Source organism: Triticum aestivum, chromosome 1A (assembly GCF_018294505.1).
Source record: "Triticum aestivum cultivar Chinese Spring chromosome 1A, IWGSC CS RefSeq v2.1, whole genome shotgun sequence".
NCBI lineage: Eukaryota > Viridiplantae > Streptophyta > Magnoliopsida > Poales > Poaceae > Triticum > Triticum aestivum.
Window position 1 is genome coordinate 547,985,209 of NC_057794.1, and position 27,774 is coordinate 548,012,982.

The 27,774-nt window shown below is 44.2% G+C and overlaps 1 pseudogene; it reads right to left on the reverse strand.

Annotated features, from left to right (window-relative positions):
• Nucleotides 1–507: 507 nt before the first annotated feature.
• On the reverse strand, nucleotides 508–26,670 carry LOC123180406 (uncharacterized; annotated as a pseudogene).
• Between the last annotated feature and the right edge of the window lie 1,104 nt (nucleotides 26,671–27,774).

Here is a 27,774-nt window from a genome sequence, read left to right on the forward strand (position 1 = left end):
ACTCATATAGAAAAATACCAAAATGTAACCAAATTCTCAGAGAGCCACTACCCTAACTTCAGTAAACCACCGGTAGGCCCATCTCATTTTTCTCTACCTTCTAAAACTGATAATGCTTTTTGGAAAGATGAAACTGGCAATATTGATGAAACATAGCTGGCGATTTCTCCTTGTCACGATCTCAGAACATTTCTTTCCTTTTTTGCGGGAAACAATGTTTATGTCCTAATACATTGGACCTATCATATGCATCAAGGAAAGTAATAAATACCCAGAAATAGCATGAAACAAAAAAAGATTCACATCGATGAGTAAATTTATAATTTACAATTATCTCCGTTTAGCTCTGATTAACTAATCAAACAAGTATTATCACTGACAAAACAAAGGAAAGACATAAAACCTTACAACAATCCCGTACAAGTCCCTAAGACTTGTATTTTCGGACAAGCTGGACGGATCTCCATGAGAGTAGGGACAGAGAAAGAAACCATGGCACACCATCCTTCATCCAAAGAGCAGCTCGGTGTGCGGGCGCAATTTCTTGCACACCACCTGGATGGTATGCATCGACAGGCCGGTGACCTTCACCACATCACTGGCGACGAGCCTCTTGTCATTGTCGTTCTCTAGGACCATGCGGACGTGCCGACCACTATGGACTTGCCGGTGTTTCGCACGCCAAGATCGTCCTCCTCCGGCCATCTCGCCGCCTCCTTGGCCACCGCGACTTCTTGACTACTCATATCAAGCTGCCTGCCAAAGTGGAACAGATAGCTCAACGCGCGCACCACATTGACGCCCATCAGCCCGGCGCCCTCCTCCCCGAGGTGCTTCCTGATGCGTGCGGTTAACTTTGCGATTTCCCTTCTTGTCGCTAAGCAGCCATCGCCGAAGCTAGCTCATTGACCGACCACGGTGAGCCCTTGCTATGACATGTGATGGCGAGGCGCGCTGCGTAGAGTTGATCATTATTTTGGTGGTTGGTCTTGCCGAGAACCGGCGGCCATGCCCTGGCCTTCGCCACCTTCGTGAACACCTCCTTGGCACAGTCTTGGATGGTTGGTGCAATCCCAAGACAACCCGCCATGCGAGAGATGCAAAATCAGACCCCTCAGCCCTACTGAAAGTGCTAGTGATTGACTAGAGGGGGGGGGGTGAATAGGCGATTTTTAAGAAAGTCTTCAAAACATGGGAGTTTCGAAGACAAACGATAGAAATAAACCTATTACCATGCAACGGAAGGTAGACTACACTAAGCAAGCCATAGTCAAGTATTCAATGAAGTGAAAGCACAATGACTAATGGCAGCTAGGCAGTATATATCAGATAGGAAGATAGTATGAAGCCAATCAGAACAAGCAGTCACTCAGTGAAGACAAAATATAATGCAAACAGACAATGACTTCACAAGGACCAACTGTAAATAAAGAGATGGGAAGGATAGAACCAGTGACTCGTTGAAGACAATGATTTGTTGGACCAATTCCAGTTGTTGTGACAACTGTACGTCTGGTTAGGGAGGATGATATTCAACTCAGAAGACCATGTCTTCACCTTATTCCCCTTGAGCTAAGGACACCCAGTCCTTGCCCAATCACTCTGGTAAGTCTTCAAGGCAGACTTCCAAACCTTCGCAGACTTCGTTCACCGGCGATCCACAATGACTCTTGGATGCTCAGAACGCGACGCCTAACCGGCTGGAGGATTCACAGTCCTCAAGTGTAATAAGTCTTCAGATCACACAGACAGGAAGACTTAAGTGATACCTAACACTCTTTGGCTCTGGGTGTTTAGGGCTTTATCCTCGCAAGGAATTCTCTCTCAAAGGCTTCGAGGTGGGTTGCTCTCAAACGACAAAAGTCGTACACTAACTCTGAGCAACCAACCATTTATGGTTGTAGGGGGTGGGCTATTTATAGCCACTAGGCAACCTGACCTGATTTGTCCGAAATGACCCTGGGTCACTAAGAAACTGACACGTGTTCCAACGGTCAGATTTCAAACACACATGGCAACTTTACTTGGGCTACAAGCAAAGCTGACTTATCTAGCTCTGGATAAGATTTGCTCTCATTGTCTTTGCTCGAAAACATAGGATTTTGGTTAAGCATCACTTCAGTCATTCTGACTGGTTCTCTTGGACCCCACTTAACAATACGGTGGTTCCCATGACTCAACAAAGAAGAAAAAGAACGACGAAACAACTAAGTCTTCGCGCTCCATAGTCTTCACACGATGTCTTCTCTTGTCATAGTCTTCAATGTGAATGTCTTCACATCCCACCTTTGACTTTAATGTCTTCATACATTTTTAGGGGTCATCTCTGGTAGGAAAACCGAATCAATGAGGGACTTCTACCTGTGTTATCCTGCAATTCTCACAAACACATTAGTCCCTCAACCAGGTTTGTCGTCAATACTCCAAAACCAACTAGGGGTGGCACTAGATGCACTTACAATCTCCCCCTTTTTGGTGATTGATGAAAAACTGGTTGAAGTTTTCAACGGGGAATAAAATATGTGAAATTGTAAAGGATAGGGTATTGTCTTCATAAGTTGCAAAGGCTCCCCTTGAAGATGTGCATATAAGTAATTTGCTCTTGGAATGCAAATGCACATGGCAGGTTGTACTTGTGGAGATCCTCTTCAACCTATGATGATAATTCATCATGCATGATATGATGTAACGAAGATAATGACATGCATAATGAAAAATGGACATCTGCAAAATGACCTAAGTGCGGAATTTATCATCGCACATGCGGAATTTATCATCGCATCATAGAATAGCAAATAAGTAGCAGACGACCATCGAGTTGAAGTGTTACAACTCAAAGAACCAAATGTATCGAAAAGCAAGAGTTGTAAGCACTTGGCCAAAGTAGCAAAAGGTAAAGCAACCACTCATATGGACCCGCTTGAAGACTATCAACTCATATGCTTCTCCCCCTTTTGTCTGTAAGGACCAAAAAGGTTTGAAGACATAGAGCGCCTACTCGTTCCCATGAGGTGCAGGCGATGCAGCAGGGTCGTCGTTGAGGTCCGGTGGTGCAGAAGAACTTGGTGCAATGTCGACACGCGCTGAAGTTGGAGGAGGTGAAGTTGCATCATCTTGGTCATCAATGACTCTGGCATTCACTGTCGCAGCTGAGGACGAATAGTCAGAGTCTTCAAGTGAGAGAGTCCGACGCAAGTGAGCATTCCTGGGAGGAGTTGAGTCAAACTTGAATCGTTCGGTGAAGCCATCGTCTTGCAGATCAGCTTCAGCACTAAGTAATGTCAAACTCTTCCACGACCTCCGGCAGGTTTCATGAGTGACAAAGGCATTCTTGGTGGCAAGATTGCGAATGCGGTTCACATCCACCAAGAGGCTTTGCATCTGATGCTTAATCCAGACATGATGTTTGTCCTGTTTCTGGTGTAGCGCGACGAGAAGCTCTCGGTCATTTAGAACACGAGATCTCCTTCGAGGCCTTTGTGCAATGGTGCTACCAGTGGCGTCAGTTTGAGCACGAGGGGCACGTGTGTTGCCAGCCAAGGGATAAACGCGCGAGACTGCCTGAACTACTTCAATGGGCTGGGTGAAGCTTTGGTGATCAACATTGTGAAGATAAATGGGATCCTTAGCAGGCTCTGGGTAAATAGCTTCAACAGACAGATCAACCTCTGGCAAGAAGACAAGATGATTGCGCGCAGACGGCTGATAGTTAATGGCAGAGTGAAGCTTGATAAGTCGCATTACCCATGGAGCATAGAACTTTAGACCAAAAATGTCAGAGCCAGATGCAACCAACTGTCTGATGAAGAAATCTTGAACATTGAAGCTGATGCCATTGAAGATATAGAAAACCAAAGTCTTTATTGCTCCTTCAAGCTTCGCTGCAGATGAATGTCCTTTGACAGGCCATAGAGTCTTTCTGATGATATGGCAAATGGTGCGAGGCAGATACTCTAGGTCTTCAACAAAGAATTCAGACGGGTATTCAGCGTCATGAGGCAAAGGCTTCATCATGCTCAGCATTTGACTCATGTTGGGTTCTGGCTTCTGAAAAATGCTCTCCAAAGCATTCTGGTGTTGTTGACAACCTGGCTCATAGTATTCACCAGGAGTGGGCAGGCTTGTGAGCTCAATGATATCAAGAGCTTTGGCTTCATGACGGACATTGCCTGTCATCCACTCAAGGACCCAAGTCTTTGGATCCCTGTTGTAGCCTCGAATGTGAAGGGTTGCATAGAACTGTAAAAGAAGCTCTTCACTCCAATGTTCCTTATCTGTAGGCGTTAACACTATAATACATCAACACACCTTTTTGTTGTATTACACAAACACGCCTTCTTGCTGAATTACTAAGTAGGTGTAATCCCATTGTATATCTTTTCAGTTAATGGTGTATCTATAGTTCTGCACAACACGCCTTCTTATGCACCATTTACTTATGCCACAATTTGGCACATTTTATCACTCAGTTAGCTACTTAATCCGTTCACTAAACTGCACATCGCTTTGTTACATTACTTATTGCAGAGGAGACGACACGATCACAAAGGGGGAGAAACCAAGCACGGTGAACCACCCATGCCAAGTTCTCCGCAAGATTTACAACACCATCACCCACGAAAAACCACATTAAGCTGACATAGATACATGAGCGATAGCGGAGAAGGGTCGTCACCAAAGCACGAACCCAATCCATGCCGCCCGCGCAACCGGGAAGGACATCCAGCATCCGCGCCCGCCACCCGCCACAAGGCAATGCCTTCCCACCATGGACGAGGCCGCCGCCTCGGATACATGAGCCACTCCTCGCCTGCTAGCACCAGTAGCATGCCACGAGCACGCAACCGGCCAGCCCAGCTGTCGCGGCGTTGCAACTCTATCTTCAACCCACCTCCTGCACAGAGCCCCTAGCCATGGCCGTGCACACACAAGCAAGACCCCCTATACCAGATCTGGACGGTCCGAACACAGCTTCAGATCCGCCATCAAGACGTCGAGGATGAAGCGAAATCCATGCAGGGCTGGATCGATGTCATGGTTCATAGTATTCGAGGAATCACATATTTGATTTTCAAATATGCTTCATTGTTGTTCCCGTTATTGTTTATAGAAATAGACCGGCAAGCTGGCATAATATGGATGTCAATTTGCTCTCTTATTGATAATCCAATTCATGAAAGAAAGTGTGTCCTATTGAGATGATATCCAATATTTCTAACATTTTTGCACAACATATATTTCTAATTTCTTAAGCTACTACCTAGAGAATATGTTTCAGTACAAATGTATTTTCAGAGAAAGCCCGTGCACCCGCACGGGTTGATGACTAGAGCTGCATTTTGAATATTGTATTATTGAAGTACCATCACGTTTTAGTTTGTGGAATGTACCCGTGTGACAATCTTTATAGAAGTTAGAAAGAGTTTATCTTGAAAACTGAATGCACGGTATGAGATATCGCCGTAAAGTTTCATGTCTCGCTAGATATCTGGTAGCTCCTTTTATTATATTTATGAGAGATGGCCAACTGGATTTCGACAAGACACATAGTACTATCATGCAAGGTGGAGTCTGAGCAAGAAAACACGAAGGAGAAAGGATCGTGGAAGGAAATAGAGTGCCACATGGTCGCCGAGAAGAGGGGGGGGGCGAGGACAATGATGAGGAGATGTGTTATTCTACCACTTCAGGACCATGAGATATCATCCCATGTGATTAGTCTATGACTCTCATGTCATATGACATTTTCCTTTGTACACATATTTTGTTAGCCCGTGGCAACGCACGGGAATTATACTAGTTATAATAGCATTTTTCACACTACACTAGTGTCTAGTGTAAAAAACGCTCTTATATTATGAGACAAACGGAGTAGCAGACTAGTGAGATTGACAACCTCGATAGTTCTGATGGGGGACAAGGTAGTTTTGTATGTGTGTGTGTGTATGTGTTGACCATTGTGTGTGTTACTAAACTCCTGTTGGTTCGAATAAACCTTGATCTCACTTAAGGAAAATTGTTGCTTCCTACAAAGCCTTGCACTTGGGAGATCAACACCTTCTTGGTTGAGAGGAAGCATGGAGCCAAGAGACCTTTCCTCTATAAGACATAATCTCCAATGCTAGGATGTGGATACCAATGAAACACAACATATAGGGAAGGTATCATTTTTTTTTCAGACATTGACTTTAACCTGGACAACCCCTTGGTCCACACTCACATAGAAAAATACCAAAATGTAACCAAATTCTCAGAGAGCCACTACCCTAACTTCATTAAACCACTGGTAGGCCCATCTCATTTTTCTCTACCTTCTAAAACTGATAATGCTTTTTGGAAATATGAAACTGGCAATATTGATGAAACATAGCTGGCGATTTCTCCTTGTCACGATCTCAGAACATTTCTTTCCTTTTTTGTGCGAAACAATGTTTATGTCCTAATACATTGGACCTATCATATGCATCAAGGAAAGTAATAAATACCCAGAAATAGCATGAAACGCTTCTTCAAGGCAGGGCAGGCTAGCTATTGGTTCAGTGTCGAGACGCATATGTGGAAATATGCGCCCTTGATTGTATAAGACGCAGGAATAGTAGCTGCGCTGCTAATAGCTCCAGAACCGATCTGATGAAATGCGAGGTTTGGTACAAGGGTTTTTTGCACTATTGAAGAAGGTGTTATGTGCCACGAAGCCATTCACATTGAAGACCCCAGGTGAAGTTGCAGTGCTTGAGAATCGTGGAAGTCTTGGCTTGGGCTTCTGGACGGGAGGTCTGTGCTCGACATGATAGTCAAATTGTGGACCCGCCACGGGTGGAGGAGTCAGAATGGGCCATCGGACCATAACAGGCTGACCATGATCAAATGCCAGCTCAATGGTGTGAGGTCTTGGAGGGGGAACAGTAGCATTGGCATTGTCGTTGATCTGGGCTTCAGGGGCCACATTGGCTTCAGGTGTTTCAGGATTGGCTTCGGGCGCTGCAGTGGCTTCAGGTGCTTGTACTTCTGGCACCGCAGTAGCTTCAGACGCCACATTAGCTTCAGCCATGACAATGTCATTGGCTTCAGTGTTGATGTTGGTGGCCGCCTCAGGATTGTTAACCTCCACTTTAGGAGCTCGAGGGTCGGACACGTTCTCCTTGAGAACAACATCTTGGTGGGACAGGGGTGTAGCAACGCTATCTGCTTCAACTCTTGGATCTTCTTCTTCATCAGCTGATGCAGCCAGAATATCTTCAGCCATTTTGGCTTCAGACTCAGACACGTGCATAGTGGGAGTGACTTGGGGCCTTGGTCCTTTGCGAAGCCTGCGTAATGCTGGCGACGCTTGCGGAGATGGAGTTTGCTGGGCCTTAAAGTCAACGTCATCTTGCACGGGTGAGGTGACTTGTGGTTGGGGAGAACTTGGGGTGTCTTGTCGTTGTGGGTGATCAGCCCACGATGCATCCTGAGCAGTTGGCGTCAGAGGACGACCAATGCTGATGAGTTCGATGTGCGTGAGCACAGGTGATGATACCAACTGGTGCTCGATCTGAGGAAGAACTTCATCATCTTCAACATTGTCGTGAGGACCAATGTCTTCAGCTGTAGTGGGGTCAACAGCTGGTTTGTCTTCAGCTTCAGGAGCCTCTGGGGAAGCAGGCTCATGAACTATCACTTGGCGTTCTGGATGTTTAGACGCAGGACGAGCCACTGAGATTGGCTCGACCTCAAGGGGCTCTCTGGGAGTAGCCCGATCTCTCTTCTTGGTTTTGCGTTTCTTAGTTGGAGGAGCATCATCAATGGTGGCCTTGGTTTTGCGCTTTCTGGCTTCAGCTTCAGCTGCCCCTTGTTTTCTTCAGTTCTGAAGTCACTGTGGGGACCTTAGGCTTCGAGCCTGTCATATTGGCTGGAAAGACAATTGGATGTACTTCCTGCCTTGGTGCTTCGGGTTCTTCCATAGCTGGCTTCTTCTTCTTCTTGGCCGCCATTCTGGGGTCGATGCCTGGTCGCCCCAAGGCCTTGCGCTTTTCAGCTTCATTGTATCCCTGAACACATTTAGCAGCAAGATCCTTCATGCGCTCACGAGAACCTTTGGCTTCTTCGCGTTTGGTTCGGAATGCTTCCTTGAGCTCATGCATCATGGTCTGGAAGTTCTGAATGTCTTCAACATTGAGCTTGGCCATATGCTTCTTGAACTGAGCTTTTTCATAATCTATCTTATGCTTCAGCTCGACAATTTTCTGAGCTAGAGCCAGCTCAGAAGCAATGGCTCTATGGAAGGCGACACTAAGGTCAATGGGAAGCTGAAGGTCATCAAAGCTAACGTTTGGGCTGTCAAACCACTCATCAATGAACTTGTTCAAGATTTCAACATCAAAGAGAGGAAGGTCATTGAAGATTTCTGCCTCTTGCTTGCTCTTGATCAACTGCTCAAGAGCGTCATCACCAAGATCATCGTCGCTGGACAGATCAATGGCATCATTCTCATTGCGCAGAACAGCAACAGGGGTCAGTGCTTGGCTGGTGGGTTGTATGGGCATCTTCACTTTGGAGGGCTTGGAGATGCGTGACAGATCTTCAGACTGCACACTGTGTTCAGGAGGTGCAGTGGTCAGAGGCTTCACCCGTGAAACCTTTGGTGCTGAGGAAGGCTTCGAAGCTTTAGGTTTCTTTAGCTTCGTTGGCTTCGGTGGTGCAGGCGCTTCGTCAGAATCAGCGTCGTCTACAGGTTCATCCACGACGGTCCCTTGAACCATAATATGAGTGATGAGACCTTCTAGGTTGTAGAAGGGCCCAACAAGATTGGGTTCAGCTTCGCGTGAGCCATCGGCACGAGCAGCAGAGGGACCTAGATTGAAGTCTAATCCCTGCGACTTCTTGTTTTCTTTGGCCGAGTTCCTGGAAAACTGAAGGTTGTGCTTGAACAGATTGTCATCATGACACCATAGCAATGACGATGGGTCTGCATCTACAGGTTGTGGTCCATGGACCATGCAGGGATAGAAGTCTTGTTCAATGGCTTCAGCTCTGGACTTGGGTTAAAGATTTCTGTATAGGATGTCTCCCCATGGTCGCTTGATGGCATTCTTCTCAGCATACTCCTGGGTCACGAACCTGTACTTGAACCACTGTTCTGCCCAATATCTTCGAATCCATTGGATTCGGGTTTTTCGCTGATTGTAGTCCTCCTCTGGATCTGTCTTGTACAGCTCATAGAGGACATGAGGCAAATCTCTTGAGGTGTTGCCACGACGCTGTCTGCCACCCTTCCTTGCAGATTTCTCTGTGGCCATGAAGTTTAGACTGAAAGGCTTCAAAAACTGTCAAAGTCTTCCATCTACTGGTCAGACAAGAACTGGCTTCAGGAGAATTTATATGATGCTGTAAGAACTCTGCAAATGAATGCAGACTATGAAAACCAAGGGATTCTCCCACGGACATGTACCTATGACAGCATTAAAGGTGCGAGGGAAGGGGAAGAGGTCATATGCATTCTCAGAAGATTTTTGAAGATAAATCAGTTTAGAAGACATTGACCTCATAGTGCGAAGACATTCACTCATAGGTAGAGAGTTGGCTCCAGATTTGTACGAATCCACGAATAAGTACAAGTGAGGAATCTAACTACTTTGTGAAGCATAAGTGAATATACTAGGCATGTTATGAGATGCAGTATGAGATAGATCCAACTTGTGTGAACAGAAACTACTTGTGGTTGAAAAGGATGAATCTATCGGATCAAAAGGACTGTAAAAAGGAGGTTTTATTTACCACACGAGGAACTGCTAGATGGAGTGGGAGAGGAGGCCGAGAAGTTCAATTGTCTATGCCCTAACTTGGCGACGGAGGACACCTACGACGACGGCGGAGAAGACGATGTCCACGGCCGGTGTGAGGACGACGTCGGTGAGGTCGCAGCAGCCAAGCGCTTCATCGCCGGCGTTGTCGAGGGCTAGCGGTGGCGCTAGGGTTTGTGCGAGAGTGGAAGAAGAGATAATGACTGTGGTGAGGCATTTATTTATAGGGACAGGGACGGCACAATGTTATTACATAGGTTCCCCTGGCGGTTCACATCTGAAGGACACGTGGCTATCATGCGACACATCGGAGGTTGTTCCATGTTCCCACGCACGCCTGGATTGTCGGGTGGTTGCTCCCACTTCTCTGGTTTTCAGGTGGAAGGATTTAACATTGAAAACAGATTAATGTTTGTCTCTGTGTCTTCTGCTGACAAGGACGCAGAGAAGACATTTTGACAGTGTCAATAGAATGCATATGATTTGGATAGATAGACTTAGGAAAGAAGCATAGAGGGGTTATGGTCCGATCACATTCACTTAGTTCAAAAGATTCAACAAGAGGTCATAGCTATAAGTGAATGCTGTAGAGGACAAAAACCAAATCAGTACATTGAAGATAAACGTGAAGCCATGTTAACATTGAAGACAAACAGAAAGCGAAGACTTTGCAAATGTAACGCCGTGTGAAAAAACACTTCTTAGGGAAGAATTTGATGGTGGCGTTACCCACCGTATAGGAAGTATTGGACCCAGACACGACGCACAATTATCATGGCGCTCCGAAGTCAAATTCCACGTCAATGTATTCACACTCAGAATGCAAGTCTTCATTGATTGAAGACATACGTTACTTCGTGTGTTGCACATCTAAGTCATCAACATGCACAAGTGTTAGGAAGTGTGCCTGATCACAGGACATTTGAGGATTCCAAGATTTTTAGCTCACACCGTAACTTGCAAAACCTTTTCTCATCTAAGGGCTTTGTGAAGATATCTGCCAGTTGCTCTTCAGTGTTGACGTGTATGATATCAATATCTTCCTTCATGACATGATCTCTGAGAAAGTGATGACGAATTTCAATGTGCTTTGTCTTTGAGTGCTGAACTGGGTTGTTAGCAATCTTGATGGCGCTCTCGTTGTTGCAGTAGAGTGGCACTTGCTTCAGATGAATGCCATAGTCCTTGAGTGTTTGCTTCATCCATAGAAGCTGAGCGCAGCAAGATCCAACAACAATGTATTCAGATACAGAAGTGGAGAGAGATACACAGTTCTGCTTCTTTAAAGACCAACATACAAGTGATCGTCCCAGAAAGTGACATGTGCCTGATGTAGACTTGCGATCCACTTTGTCACCAGCATAATCAGCATCCGAGAATCCAACTATATCAAACTCTGAGCCCTTTGGATACCATAGTCCTAGTGTTGAGGTGTGAGCCAAATATCGAAGAATTAGCTTCACAGCTAAGTGATGCGATTCCTTTGGTGCCGCTTGGAATCGGGCACACATGCAAACACTAAGCATGATATCTGGCCTAGATGCACATAAATAAAGCAAGGAACTAATCATTGAGCGGTATACCTTTTGATCGAACTCTTTACCATTATCGTCGGGGCCCAGATGGTGTTTAGCTGGCATTGGCGTCGTGTACCCTTTGCATTCTTGCATTCCAAACTTTTTCAGGCAATCTTTGAGGTATTTCTCTTGAGATATGAAGATGTCGTTGCGTTGCTGTCGTATTTGAAGACCAAGGAAGAACTTCAGCTCACCCATCATGGACATCTGATATTGCTCTTGCATCATATATCCAAACTCTTCACTGTATTTCTGGTTAGTGCAGCCGAAGATAATGTCATCCACATATATTTGGCACATAAACAGTTCACCATCATATGTCTTCGTGAAGAGAGTGGGATCCAGGGAACCAGGTTTGAAGCCTTTGCTCTTCAGGAAGTCTTTGAGTGTGTCATACCAAGCTCGAGGGGCTTGTTTAAGGCCATACAGTGCCTTGTTGAGCTTGTAAACCATGTCAGGATGTTTTGGATCTTCAAAGCCAGGCGGTTGTGCAACATACACTTCTTCTTCAATCTTGCCATTGAGAAAGGCGCTCTTCACATCCATTTGATATAGAAGAATGTTATGATGATTTGCATAGGCCAGCAGTATGTGTATAGCTTCAAGCCTTGCCACAGGAGCAAATGTTTCATCGAAGTTAATTCCTTCAACTTGTGTGTATCCTTGAGCAACGACACGAGCTTTGTTTCTGACAACTTGACCATGCTCATCTTGCTTGTTGCGATATATCCATTTAGTGCCTATGATATTGTGCTTACAAGGATCAGGATGCTTGACCAGTTCCCATACATTATTCAACTCAAACTGTTGAAGCTCTTATTGCATAGCTTGAATCCATTCAGGTTCCATGAAGGCTTCATCAACTTTCTTGGGTTCAGATATTGAGACGAATGTGAAGTGCCCACAGATATTTGCTAGCCGTGTTGCCCTTGAACGAGTGAGTGGACCTGGTGCATTGATGCTATCAATTATTCTCTCAATCTATACTTCATTTGCAACACGAGGATGAACATGATGAAGATTTTGCTCTTGCGGATCATTGTCATCGTTAGAAGGATTGTCTTCAGGCTGAGCATTGTCTTTAGGTTGATCAGGTGCAGAGATGATGAGTTCCTCTTTAGGCTGAGCTTCAGACGGTATGATTTCTCCAGTTCCCATGAGCTTGATGGTTTCACTGGATGGAACTTCATCTAGCACATTTGGCAGGTGCTCTCTTTGCGAGCCGTTAGTCTCATCGAACCGCACATCCACAGTTTCAACCACTTTATAGTGAAAGAGGTTGAAGACTCTGTAGGAGTGTGAGTCCTTTCCGTATCCAAGCATAAAACCTTCATGTGCTTTCAGTGCAAATTTTGAAGTGTGACGTGGATCCTTGATCCAGCACCTGGCACCAAATACTCTGAAGTAACTGACATTTGGCTTCTTACCAGTGAGGAGCTCATAGGATGTTTTGTTCAGAAGCTTGTGAAGATAAACACAGTTGATGATATGGAATGCGGTATCAATGGCTTCAGGCCAGAACTTTCTTGGAGTCTTGTATTCATCGAGCATCGTCCGGGCCATCTCAATAAGTGTTCCGTTCTTGCGTTCCATGACGCCATTCTGCTGTGGCGTGTACGGAGCTGAGAATTCATGAGTGATGCCCAAAGTATCAAGATAAGTGTCGAGGCCAGTGTTCTTGAATTCAGTGCCATTGTCACTTGTGATGTGCTTGATCTTGACGCCATAGTTGTTCATGGCTCGATTGGCGAAGCGTCTGAAGACATCCTGCACTTCAGTCTTGTAGAGGATTATATGCACCCAAGTATATCTTGAATAATCATTAACAATGACAAAGCCATAGAGACAAGCAGTAGTAGTAAGAGTTTAGTAGTGAGTGGGACCGAAGAGGTCCATGTGGAGCAGTTCGAAGGGTTGAGTCGTTGTCATGATTGTCTTCGAGGGATGCTTGGACCTTGTCATCTTTCCTGCTTCACATGCACCGCATAAGTGATCCTTCTTGAATTTGACGTCCTCGATGCCTATGACATGTTTCTTCTTTGCAAGAGTGTGTAAGTTCCTCATGCCAGCATGCCCTAGCCTCCGATGCCAGAGCCAGCATGCTGAAGCTTTTGCTAGAAGACATACGGCAAGCTGTGGTCCTGCTGAGAAATCTACCACGTACAAATCATCTTTCCGATACCCTTCAAAGACTAGAGACTTGTCAGATTCCATTAGAACAAGGCAACAATATTTTCCAAATATCACAATCATGTTTAAATTGCAAAGCATTGAGACAGACATTAAGTTGAAACCAAGAGATTCAACAAGCATCACTTTATCCATGTGTTGATCCCTTGAGATTGCAACTCTACCTAGACCCAATACCTTGCTTTTATCAGTATCAGCAAATGTGATGTGACTCTTGTCAGATGGACGTAAAGTTGAGTCCATGAGAAGACTTCGCTTGCCAGTCATGTGATTAGTACACCCACTATCAATAATCCATTCTGAAGCAGCTGGTGTCATACCCTACAGTGCAGTTAGGGGGATAGGCTTCACGAAGAGAATTGTGAAGCATAAACATTTGACGAGCAAGTGGATTATGAAAGCTTAGATTGAGGTTAGGACTGATAGGGCAAGTAGCAAGCGATTCAGGAACAAAATACATAATAAGACCATTTGGGCATTTGATCTTGCGCCCTACAGGATGTTTAAGGTCCCTAGCAATAGCTTCAGACGAATTTGATTTTCGGCTGGAGACCCTTCCCTGCAAAAGAGAGTTAAGCTTTCTTAGCCACCCACATCTTCAAGGGTGGCTTCGAAGCAATGAGTCTAAGTGCAGCATCTGAGAACTTTGGCTTTGGAGCCCTAGCAAATAGTCTTGCAGGTGGACAATAGTACTCATAAGAATAAGTAGAGTAGTTCTTGGTCTTATGAACATGGCGGTTTGATGAAACGCGCTCATATTCATATGCCTGAGTATGGTTTCCCTGCAAAACATTTGCGTTAGTGCGACTCAGGTGAGTCCTTTGTCTGTATGAAGCCTTTGGACCATATGAAGCCTGTGGTCTGGGGTTTGTCTTCTTCACTTGTGGTGTCATGACGACATTCACAGGAAGATTCTCCAACCACTTTTTTGGCACCCACACTTTCTTCATAGGTGGCCCATTCCTGCAGTTAGTACCAATATACCTGGCAAGCACTTCACCATTCTGATTCTTAAACAGTTTATAGTTTGCATCAAAGGATTCATCAATAACAATGGGATTAACACAAGTGAAGCCAGACAGGGTGGATGGATCCACTGAAGGTTCCTTTGCAGCAACCCATGTGGTTTTGAGGTACTGCTCAGGTTTCTAGTAAGAGCCATCCACGTTCATTTTCCTTTCGAACCCAAGACCCTCTTTCCTAGGGTTTCGGTTTAGGATCTGCCTTTTGAGGACATCACATAGTGTCCGATGCCCTTTGAGACTTTTGTACATCCATGTTTCAAGCAATGTCTTCAACCTAGCATTTTCATCAGCAATAGTAGTGGTATCCTAAGCAGAGGGGTTAGTCACCACATTAACAGTTGAAGATATCGCAATAGTAGCAGCAGTAGAACATCCAGCAACAGAAGTAGCGTTGTCACGCTCAATGCATTTAAGACATGGTGGTTCAAATCCTTCCTGAGCGGAACTGATCTGTTTGGCGCGAAGTGACTCATTTTCCTTTTGAAGATCTTCATGAGCCGCTCTCAATTTCTCAAGATCTTGCTTCCTTTGAAGATAATCATAGGAAATCTTTTCATGAGTTGTTGAGAGCGTTTCATGACGACTTTCAAGTTCCACATACTTAACATGAAGATTTTTTATGTCTTCAATTAAGGACTGAGATCGAGTCATTTCAGCGTCTAACAGGTCATCGCTTTTGTCTAACAGTTTTTGAATATGTTCCATAGCTTTCTGTTGTTCAGTTGCAATTTTAGCAAGTGTTTTGTAGCTGGGTTAGGAACCACAATTAGAGTCATCTTCACTGGATGTTTGATAGTGAGTAGTGCGTGTGTTTACCTTGGCACCGCGTGCCATGAAGCAGCAGGTGGGAGAAGAGTAGTCCTTGTCATTTTCATCGGCGTCGGTGATGAAGCCATTGTCTTCAGTGTTGAAGATGGACTTGGCAACGTATGCTATAGCCAGACTTGCAACGCCAGAATCGGACTCCTCCTCAGACTCCACCTCCGCCTCCTCAGAAGCGGACTCCTCCTCTGAATCCATTTCCTTGCCAACGAACGCACGAGCCTTGCCAGATGAGCTCTTCTTGTGTGATGAAGACTTTGAGGAAGACTTGGAAGAAGACTTTGAGTATTTCTTCTTCTTCTTCTTGTCATCAGAATCATACTCCTTGCTCTTCTTCTTCTTGTTGTTCTCATTGTCCCACTGCGGACACTCAGAGATATAGTGGCCAGGTTTCTTGCACTTGTGGCATATTCTCTTCTTGTAGCCATGAGCAGAACCTTCATCATTCCTTGAGCTTGATCGTGAAGACTTTCTGAAGCCTTTCTTCTTGGTGAATTTTTGGAACTTCTTCACAAGCATAGCAAGCTCCTTTCCAATGTCTTCAGGATCATCAGAACTGATGTCAGATTCTTCTTCAAATGAGGAGACAGCTTCTGCCTTCAGGGCACGAGTTCGCCCATAGTTGGGACCGTAGATGTCTCTTTTCTCAAAAAGCTGAAACTCATGTGTGTTGAGCCTTTCAAGTATGTCAGACGGATCGAGTGTCTTGAAGTCAGGACGTTCTTGAATCATCAGGGCTAGGGTGTCAAACGAGCTGTCAAGTGATCTCAGGAGTGCCTTGACGACTTCATGCTTGGTGATCTCAGTAGTGCCAAGGGCTTGAAGTTCATTTGTGATGTCAGTGAGTCGATCAAACGTGAGCTGAACATTCTCATTATCGTTTCTCTTGAAGCAGTTGAAGAGGTTGCGAAGGACACTGATTCTTTGATCTCTCTGGGTTGAGACGCCTTCGTTGACCTTGGAGAGCCAGTCCCAGACTAGCTTAGATGTTTCCAGAGCACTCACACGGCCATACTGTCCTTTGGTCAGATGACCACAGATGATGTTCTTGGCAGTGGAGTCCAGTTGAACGAACTTCTTGACATCAGCAGCGGTGACACCTTCACCAGCCTTGGGAACGCCATTCTTGACGACATACCAGAGGTCGACATCAATGGCTTCAAGATGCATGCGCATCTTATTCTTCCAGTAGGGATATTCTGTTCCATCGAAGACTGGGCATGCAGCGGAGACTTTGATTATCCCTGCAGTCGACATAGCTAAAACTCCAGGTGGTTAAACCGAATCACGCAGAACAAGGGAGTACCTTGCTCTGATACCAATTGAAAGTGCTAGTGATCGACTAGAGGGGGGTGAATAGGTGATTTTTAAGAAAGTCTTCAAAACATGAGAGTTTCGAAGACAAACGATAGAAATAAACCTATTACCATGCAGCGGAAGGTAGACTACACTAAGCAAGTCATAGTCAAGTATTCAATGAAGTGAAAACACAACAACTAATGGCAGCTAGGCATTATAGATCAGATAGGAAGATAGTATGAAGCCAATCAGTGAAGGAAATATGCCCTAGAGGCAATAATAAAGTTATTATTTATTTCCTTATAATCATGATAAATGTTTATTATTCATGCTAGAATTGTATTTACCGGAAACATAATACATGTGTGAATACATAGACAAACAAAGTGTCACTAGTATGCCTCTACTTGACTAGCTCGTTAATCAAAGATGGTTATGTTTCCTAACCATGAACAATGAGTTGTTATTTGATTAACGAGGTCACATCATTAGTAGAATGATCTGATTGACATGACCCATTCCATTAGCTTAGCACCCGATCGTTTAGTATGTTGCTATTGCTTTCTTCATGACTTATACATGTTCCTATGACTATGAGATTATGCAACTCTCGTTTACCGGAGGAACACTTTGGGTACTACCAAACGTCACAACGTAACTGGGTGATTATAAAGGAGTACTACAGGTGTCTCCAATGGTCGATGTTGAGTTGGCGTATTTAGAGATTAGGATTTGTCACTCCGATTGTCGGAGAGGTATCTCTGGGCCCTCTCGGTAATACACATCACATAAGCCTTGCAAGCATTACAACTAATATGTTAGTTGTAAGATGATGTATTACGGAACGAGTAAAGAGACTTGCCGGTAACGAGATTGAACTAGGTATTGGATACCGACGATCGAATCTCGGGCAAGTAACATACCGATGACAAAGGGAACAAAGTATGTTGTTATGCGGTTTGACCGATAAAGATCTTCGTAGAATATGTAGGAACCAATATGGGCATCCAGGTCCCGCTATTGGTTATTGACCGAGAATGGTTTTAGGTCATGTCTACATAGTTCTCGAACCCGTAGGGTCCGCACGCTTAACGTTTCGTTGACGACATAGTATTATATGAGTTATGCATGTTGGTAACCGAATGTTGTTCGGAGTCCCGGATGAGATCATGGACATGACGAGGAACTCCGGAATGGTCCGGAGATAAAGTTTGATATATGGGATAATAGTGTTTGATCTCCGGAAGGGTTCCGGAATTCACCGGAAGGGGTTCCGGATGTTTCCCGAAATGTTTGGGTACGAGAACACGTTATTTGGGCCAAAGGGGAAAGCCCACAAGGTTTTTGGAAAGCGCAAAAGGAAGTTTTGCGGAGTCCAGGGGCCAGACGCCAGGGTCTCTGGCGTCTGGGTCCAGACGCCGGGAACCCTGGCGTCTGGCCCTGGAGTCCGAGAAGGACTCTTGCCTTTCGGGTGAAACCGACTTTGTGGAGGCTTTTACTCCAAGTTTCGACCCCAAGGCTCAACATATAAATAGAGGGGTAGGGCTAGCACCAAAGACACATCAAGAAACACCAAGCCGTGTGCCGGCAACCCCGTCCCCTCTAGTTTATCCTCCATCATAGTTTCCGTAGTGCTTAGGCGAAGCCCTGCAGAGATTGTTCTTCACCAACACCGTCACCACGCCGTCGTGCTGCCGGAACTCATCTACTACTTCGCCCGTCTTGCTGGATCGAGAAGGCGAGGACGTCATCGAGCTGAACGTGTGCAGAACTCGGAGGTGCCGTGCGTTCGGTACTTGGATCGGTCGGATCGTGAAGACGTACGACTACACCAACCGTGTTGATAAACGCTTCCGCTTAGCAATCTTCAAGGGTATGAAGATTCACTCCCCTCTCGTTGCTATATCATCACCATGATCTTGCGTGTGCGTAGGAATTTTTTTTGAAATTACTACGAATCCCAACAGTGGCATCCGAGCCTAGGTTATTTATGTTGATGTTATATGCACGAGTAGAACACAAGTGAGTTGTGGACGATACAAGTCATACTGCCTACCAGCATGTCATACTTTGGTTCGGCGGTATTGTTGGACGAGACGACCCGGACCAACCTTACGCGTACGCTTACGCGAGACCGGTTCCCTCGACGTGCTTTGCACAGAGATGGCTTGCGGGCGACTGCCTCTCCAACTTTAGTTGAACCAAGTATGGCTACGCCCGGTCCTTGCGAAGGTTAAAACGGAGTCTATTTGATAAACTATCGTTGTGGTTTTGATGCGTAGGTGAGATTGGTTCTTACTTAAGCCCGTAGCAGCCACGTAAAACATGCAACAACAAAGTAGAGGACGTCTAACTTGTTTTTGCAGGGCATGTTGTGATGTGATATGGTCAAGGCATGATGCTGAATTTTATTGTATGAGATGATCATGTTTTGTAACCGAGTTATCGGCAACTGGCAGGAGCCATATGGTTGTCGCTTTATTGTATGCAATGCAATCGCGATGTAATGCTTTACTTTATTACTAAACGGTAGTGATAGTCGTGGAAGCATAAGATTGGCGAGACGACAACGATGCTACGATGGAGATCAAGGTGTCGCGCCGGTGACGATGGTGATCATGACGGTGCTTCGGAGATGGAGATCACAGGCACAAGATGATGATGGCCATATCATATCACTTATATTGATTGCATGTGATGTTTATCTTTTTATGCATCTTATCTTGCTTTGATTGACGGTAGCATTATAAGATGATCTCTCACTAAATTATCAAGAAGTGTTCTCCCTGAGTATGCACCGTTGCGAAAGTTCTTCGTGCTGAGACACCACGTGATGATCGGGTGTGATAGGCTCTACGTTCAAATACAACGGGTGCAAAACAGTTGCGCACGCAGAATACTCAGGTTAAACTTGACGAGCCTAGCATATGCAGATATAGCCTCGGAACACGAAGACCGAAAGGTCGAGCGTGAATCATATAATAGATATGATCAACATAATGATGTTCACCGATGAAACTACTCCATCTCACGTGATGATCGGACATGGTTTAGTTGATTTGGATCACGTAATCACTTAGAGGATTAGAGGGATGTCTATCTAAGTGGAAGTTCTTTAAGTAATATGATTAATTGAACTTTAATTTATCATGAACTTAGTCCTGGTAGTATTTTGCAAATTATGTTGTAGATCAATAGCTCGCGTTGTTGCTTCCCTGTGTTTATTTTGATATGTTCCTAGAGAAAAATTGTGTTGAAAAATGTTAGTAGCAATGATGCGGATTGGATCCGTGATCTGAGATTTATCCTCATTGCTGCACAGAAGAATTATGTCCTTGATGCACCGCTAGGTGACAGACCTATTGCAGGAGCAGATGCAGACGTTATGAACGTTTGGCTGGCTCAATATGATGACTACTTGATAGTTTAGTGCACCATGCTTAAACGGCTTAGAATCGGGACTTCAAAGACGTTTTGAACGTCATGGACCATATGAGATGTTCCTGGAGTTGAAGTTAATATTTCAAGCAAATACCCGAGTTGAGAGATATGAAGTCTCCAACAAGTTCTATAGCTAAAAGATGGAGGAGAATCGCTCAACTAGTGAGCATGTACTTAGATTGTCTGGGTACTTCAATCGCTTGAATCAAGTGGGAGATAATCTTCCAGATAAGATAGTGATTGACAGAATTCTCTAGTCACCACCACCAAGTTAGTAGAACTTCGTGATGAACTATAATGCAAGGGATGACGTAAACAATTCCCGAGCTCTTCGTGATGCTAAAATCGACGAAGGTAGAAATCAAGAAAAACATCAAGTGTTGATGGTAGACAAGACAACTAGTTTCAAGAAAAGGGCAAAGGGAAGAAGGGGAACTTCAAGAAGAACGGCAAGCGAGTTGCTGCTCAAGTGAAGAAGCCCAAGTCTGCTCCTAAGCCTGAGACTAAGTGCTTCTACTACAAAGGGATTGGTCACTAGAAGCGGAACTACCCCAAGTGATTGGCGGATAAGAAGGATGGCAAAGTGAACATAAGTATATTTGATATACATGTTATTGATGTGTACTTTACTAGTGTTTATAGCAAACCCCTTAGTATTAGGTACTAGTTCAGTTGCTAAGATTAGTAACTTGAAACGGGAGTTGCAGAATAAACAAAGACTAGTTGAAGGAGAAGTGACGATGAGTGTTGGAAGTAGTTCCAAGATTAATATGATCATCATCGCACACTCCCTATACTTTCGAGATTAGTGTTGAAACTAAATAAGTGTTATTTGGTGTTGGCGTTGAGCATGAATATGATTTGATCATGTTTATTGCAATACGGTTATTCATTTAAGTAAGAGAATAAACTGTTGTTCTGTTTACATGAATAAAACCTTATATGGTTACACACCCAATGAAAAATGGTTCATTGGATCTCGATCGTAGTGATACACATATTCATAATATTGAAACCAAAAGATGCAAAGTTAATAATGATAGTGCAACTTATTTGTGGCACTGCCGTTTGGGTCATATCGGTGTAAAGCGCATGAAGATACTCCATAAAGATGGATTTTCGGAATCACTTGGTTATGAATCATTTGATGCTTGCGAACCGTGCCTTTCGGGCAAGATGACTAAAACTCCGTTCTCCAGAACAATGGAACGTGCTACTGACTTATTGGAAATAATACATACCGATGTATGCAATCCAATGAGTGTTGATGCTCGTGGCAAGTATCATTATTTTCTGATCTTCACAGATGATTTGAGCAGATATGAGTATATCTACTTAATGAAACACAAGTCTGAAACATTTGAAAAGTTCAAAGAATTTCAGAGTGAAGTGAAAAATCATCGTAACAAGAAAATAAAGTTTCTACGATCTGATCGTAGAGAAGAGTATTTGAGTTACGAGTTTGGCCTTCAGTTAAAAAAACAGTGTGAAATAGTTTCACTACTCATGCCACCTGGAACACCACAATGGTGTGTCCGAACGTCATAATTGTACTTTATTGGATATGGTGCAACCTATGATGTTTCTTACCGATTTACCACTATCGTTTTGGGGTTATGCATTAAAAACAGCTGCATTCACGTTAAATAGGGCACCATCAAAATCCGTTGAGACGACGCCTTATGAACTGTGGTTTGGCAAGAAACCAAAGTTGTCGTTTCTTAAAGTTTGGGGCTGCGATGCTTATGTGAAAAAGCTTCAACCTGATAAGCTCGAACCCAAATCGGAGAAATATGTCTTCATATGATACCCAAAGGAAACTGTTGGGTACACCTTCTATCACAGATCCGAAGGCAAGACATTCGTTGCTAAGAATGGATCATTTCTAGAGAAGGAGTTTCTCTCGGAAGAAGTGAGTGGGAGGAAAGTAGAACTTGACGAGGTAACTGTACCTGCTCCCTTACTGGAAAGTAGTTCATCACAGAAAACTGTTTCTGTGACACCTACACCAGTTAGTGAGGAAGCCAATGATGATGATCATGAAACTTCAGAACAAGATACTACTGAACCTCGTAGATCAACCAGAGTAAGATCCGTGCCAGAGTGGTACGATAATCCTTTTCTGGAAGTCATGCTACTAGATCATGATGAACCTACGAACTATGAAGAAGCGATGGTGAGCCCATATTCCGCAAAGTGGCTTGAAGCCATGAAATCTGAGATGGGATCCATGTATGAGAACAAAGTATGGACTTTGGTTGACTTGCCCGATGATCGGCAAGCAATTGAGAATAAATGGATCTTTAAGAAGAAGACTGACGCTGATGGTAATGTTACTGTCTACAAAGCTCGACTTGTCGCAAAAAGGTTTTCGGAAAGTTCAAGGTGTTGACTACGATGAGAGTTTCTCACTCGTATCTATGCTTAAGTCTGTCGGAATCATGTTAGCAATTGCCGCATTTTATGAAATCCGGCAAATGGATAAACAAAACTACATTCCTTAATGGATTTATTAAAGAAGAGTTGTATATGATACAACCAGAAGGTTTTGTCAATCCTAAAGGTGCTAACAAAATATGCAAGCTCCAACGATCCATCTATGGACTGGTGCAAGCATCTCGAAGTTGGAATATACGCTTTGATGAGTTGATCAAAGCATATGGTTTTATACAGACTTGCGGTGAAGCCTGTATTTACAAGAAAGTGAGTGGGAGCACTACAACATTTCTGATAAATATATGTGAATGACAAATTGTTGATCGGAAATAATGTAGAATTATTCTGCAAAGCATAAAGGAGTGTTTGAAAGGAGTTTTTCAAAGAAAGACCTCGGTGAAGCTGCTTACATATTAAGTATCAAGATCTATAGAGATAGATCAAGACACTTGATAAGTTTTCAATGAGTACATACCTTGACAAGATTTTGAAGTAGTTCAAAATGGAACTGTCAAAGAAAAAGGTTTCTTGCCTGTGTTACAAGGTGTGAAGTTGAGTAAAACTCAAAGCCTGACCACGACAGAAGATAGAAAGAGAATGAAAGTCATTCCCTATGCCTCAGTCTTAGGTTCTATAAAATATGCCATGCTGTATACCAGATCTATTGTATGCCCTACCACTGAGTTTGGCAAGGGAGTACAATAGTGATCTAGGAGTAGATCACTGGACAGCGGTCAAAATTATCCTTAGTGGAATAAGGATATGTTTCTCGATTATGGACGTGACAAAAAGGTTCGTCGTAAAGGGTTACGTCGATGCAAGTTTTTGACACTGATCCAGATGATTCTAAGTCTCAATCTGGATACATATTGAAAGTGGGAGCAATTAGCTAGAATAGCTCCGTGCAGAGCATTGTTGACATAGAAATTCGCAAAATACTTACAGATCTGTATGTGACAGACCCGTTGACTAAAATTATCTCACAAGCAAAACATGATCACACCTTAGTACTCTTTGGGTGTTAATCACATAGCGATGTGAACTAGATTACTGACTCTAGTAAACCCTTTGGGTGTTGATCACATATCGATGTGAACTATGGGTGTTAATCACATGGTGATGTGAACTATTGCTATTAAATCACATGGCGATGTGAACTAGATTATTGACTCTAGTGCAAGTGGGAGACTGAAGGAAATATGCCCTAGAGGCAATAATAAAGTTATTATTTATTTCCTTATAATCATGATAAATGTTTATTATTCATGCTAGAATTGTATTTACCGGAAACATAATACATGTGTGAATACATAGACAAACAAAGTGTCACTAGTATGCCTCTACTTGACTAGCTCGTTAATCAAAGATGGTTATGTTTCCTAACCATGAACAATGAGTTGTTATTTGATTAACGAGGTCACATCATTAGTAGAATGATCTGATTGACATGACCCATTCCATTAGCTTAGCACCCGATCGTTTAGTATGTTGCTATTGCTTTCTTCATGACTTATACATGTTCCTATGACTATGAGATTATGCAACTCCCGTTTACCGGAGGAACACTTTGGGTACTACCAAACGTCACAACGTAACTGGGTGATTATAAAGGAGTACTACAGGTGTCTCCAATGGTCGATGTTGAGTTGGCGTATTTCGAGATTAGGATTTGTCACTCCGATTGTCGGAGAGGTATCTCTGGGCCCTCTCGGTAATACACATCACATAAGCCTTGCAAGCATTACAACTAATATGTTACTTGTAAGATGATGTATTACGGAACGAGTAAAGAGACTTGCCGGTAACGAGATTGAACTAGGTATTGGATACCGACGATCGAATCTCGGGCAAGTAACATACCGATGACAAAGGGAACAAAGTATGTTGTTATGCGGTTTGACCGATAAAGATCTTCATAGAATATGTAGGAACCAATATGGGCATCCAGGTCCCGCTATTGGTTATTGACCGAGAATGGTTTTAGGTCATGTCTACATAGTTCTCGAACCCGTAGGGTCCGCACGCTTAACGTTTCGTTGACGATATAGTATTATATGAGTTATGCATGTTGGTAACCGAATGTTGTTCGGAGTCCCGGATGAGATCATGGACATGACGAGGAACTCCGGAATGGTCCGGAGATAAAGTTTGATATATGGGATAATAGTGTTTGATCTCCGGAAGGGTTCCGGAATTCACCGGAAGGGGTTCCGGATGTTTCCCGAAATGTTTGGGTACGAGAACACGTTATTTGGGCCAAAGGGGAAAGCCCACAAGGTTTTTGGAAAGCGCAAAAGGAAGTTTTGCGGAGTCCAGGGGCCAGACGCCAGGGTCCCTGGCGTCTGGGTCCAGACGCCGGGAACCCTGGCGTCTGGCCCTGGAGTCCGAGAAGGACTCTTGCCTTTCGGGTGAAACCGACTTTGTGGAGGCTTTTACTCCAAGTTTCGACCCCAAGGCTCAACATATAAATAGAGGGGTAGGGCTAGCACCAAAGACACATCAAGAAACACCAAGCCGTGTGCCGGCAACCCCGTCCCCTCTAGTTTATCCTCCGTCATAGTTTCCGTAGTGCTTAGGCGAAGCCCTGCAGAGATTGTTCTTCACCAACACCGTCACCACGCCGTCGTGCTGCCGGAACTCATCTACTACTTCGCCCGTCTTGCTGGATCGAGAAGGCGAGGACGTCATCGAGCTGAACGTGTGCAGAACTCGGAGGTGCCGTGCGTTCGGTACTTGGATCGGTCGGATCGTGAAGACGTACGACTACATCAACCGCGTTGATAAACACTTCCGCTTAGCAATCTTCAAGGGTATGAAGATACACTCCCCTCTCGTTGCTATATCATCACCATGATCTTGCGTGTGCGTAGGAATTTTTTTTGAAATTACTACGAATCCCAACAATCAGAACAAGCAGTCACTCAGTAAAGACAAAAGATAATGCAAACATACAATGACTTCACAAGGACCAACTGTAAATAAAGAGATGGGAAGGATAGAACCAGTGACTCGTTGAAGACAATGATTTGTTGGACCAGTTCCAGTTGCTGTGACAACTGTACGTCTGGTTAGGGAGGCTGATATTCAACTCAGAAGACCGTGTCTTCACCTTATTCCCCTTGAGCTAAGGACACCCAGTCCTCGCCCAATCACTCTGGTAAGTCTTCAAGGCATACTTCCAAACCTTCACAGACTTTGTTCACTAGCGATCCACAATGACTCTTGGATGCTCAGAACGCGACGCCTAACCGGCTGGAGGATTCACAGTCCTCGAGTGTAATAAGTCTTCAGATCACACAGACAGGAAGACTTAAGTGATACCTAACACTCTTTGGCTCTGGGTGTTTAGGGCTTTATCCTCGCAAGGAATTCTCTCTCAAAGGCTTCGAGGTGGGTTGCTCTCAAACGACAAAAGCCATACACTAACTCTGAGCAGCCAACCGTTTATGGTTGTAGGGGGTGGGCTATTTATAGCCACTAGGCAACCCGACCTGATTTGTCTGAAATGACCTTGGGTCACTAAGGAACTGACACGTGTTCCAACGGTCAGATTTCAAACACACACGGCAACTTTACTTGGGCTACAAGCAAAGCCGACTTATCCAGCTCTGGATAAGATTTGCTCTCATTGTCTTCGCTCGAAGACATAGGATTTTGGTTAAGCATCACTTCAGTCATTCTGACTGGTTCTCTTGGACCCCACTTAACAATATGGTGGTTCCTATGAATCAACGAAGAAGAAAAAGAACGACGAAACAACTAAGTCTTCGCGCTCCATAGTCTTCACACGATGTCTTCTCTTGTCATAGTCTTCAATGTGAATGTATTCACATCCCACCTTTGACTTCAATGTCTTCATACATTTTTAGGGGTCATCTCTGGTAGGAAAACCGAATCAATGAGGGACTTCTACCTGTGTTATCCTGCAATTCTCACAAACACATTAGTCCCTCAACCAGGTTTGTCGTCAATACTCCAAAACCAACTAGGGGTGGCACTAGATGCACTTACACCCACCTAGGCCCTGCACAGGCCCGAGTCCGAGCTGAGGTCGACATGCATCATCGGGATGTGCGTCGTGCACCACTTCTTGCCCATGGTTTAGTCGGTGATATCGAAGTTGTAGTTGATCATTGTCGCCGGCGTGACACCGCTGTAGTCTAGGCGATGCTACATGTCTAAGTGGGCGACGCGTGGCCCCGCAAGCATACTGGTGTCCATTGGGTGGCACCATGTGGACCAAATAGTGTGTGGGTGGAGGCGACTACCGGCATGCCATTTATATAGGGGAGATCGACGTGGCACACCCTCGTGCTGGTCATCCATTCTCAATTGTTTGGCCTAGATCATAGCTAATAGATATTTCCTTTTATTTTCTTTACATGTTTAGTTCTTATGGTTTACTAAATATACAAAGTCTAGAACTTTCTGAGCTGCTAGATGTCTCTGCCTAGTCATTGCAGGAACGTAGGGGGATGCGCTGTCACAAGGGAATGCCCTATCTCAAGTCAGGTATTAAGAGCATCTACAACCGGACTCAGCAAATCCGGCTCCCTATACGTCCATGGGCGCATTCGGATTGCCTCTCATATTTCGTATCCGGTATTCACATACCTCAAATCCAGACTCGCAAATCAATGCATGTCCATCATACATGTCAATGTTGCACGTAAATAACAAATGTTGGTAGCAAGAATACATAGTTCTTACATATATTTATTTTAAGTGCATAACTCAAACATTAGCTCTTTGGTTTCGATTGTGAGTCCACATATGCTCCACAAAATCACTGAGTAGCTGCGTGTGCACCTGATGATCTCAAAGATTCTAATGCATCCGTAGAAAGTTCATAAGTTAATTTACATCTTGATCTTTTGGGATTTAAACTTGTCCTCAAGGTGCTTCAAAATCATTGGTATGGTAACACCATCACCCTCGTCCCCGACAATCATCTTATGCAAAATAACACAACATGTCATCAGCTACCATAAAGTTGATTCCCACATCATTGTAGCTCCATGAACAATTCCCCAACGAGCTTAAAGCGCTCGGAAGTCCCTCTCCACATCCTTCCTAGTCGCTTCCTGCATTGTTATGAAGTGGCTTTGTTTTTTGTTGTGTGGTTTGAATATGGTCTTCACAAATGCCACCCACTGAGAATAGATGCCATCAGCAAGATAGTCTCCCATGTTGTAGTCACGG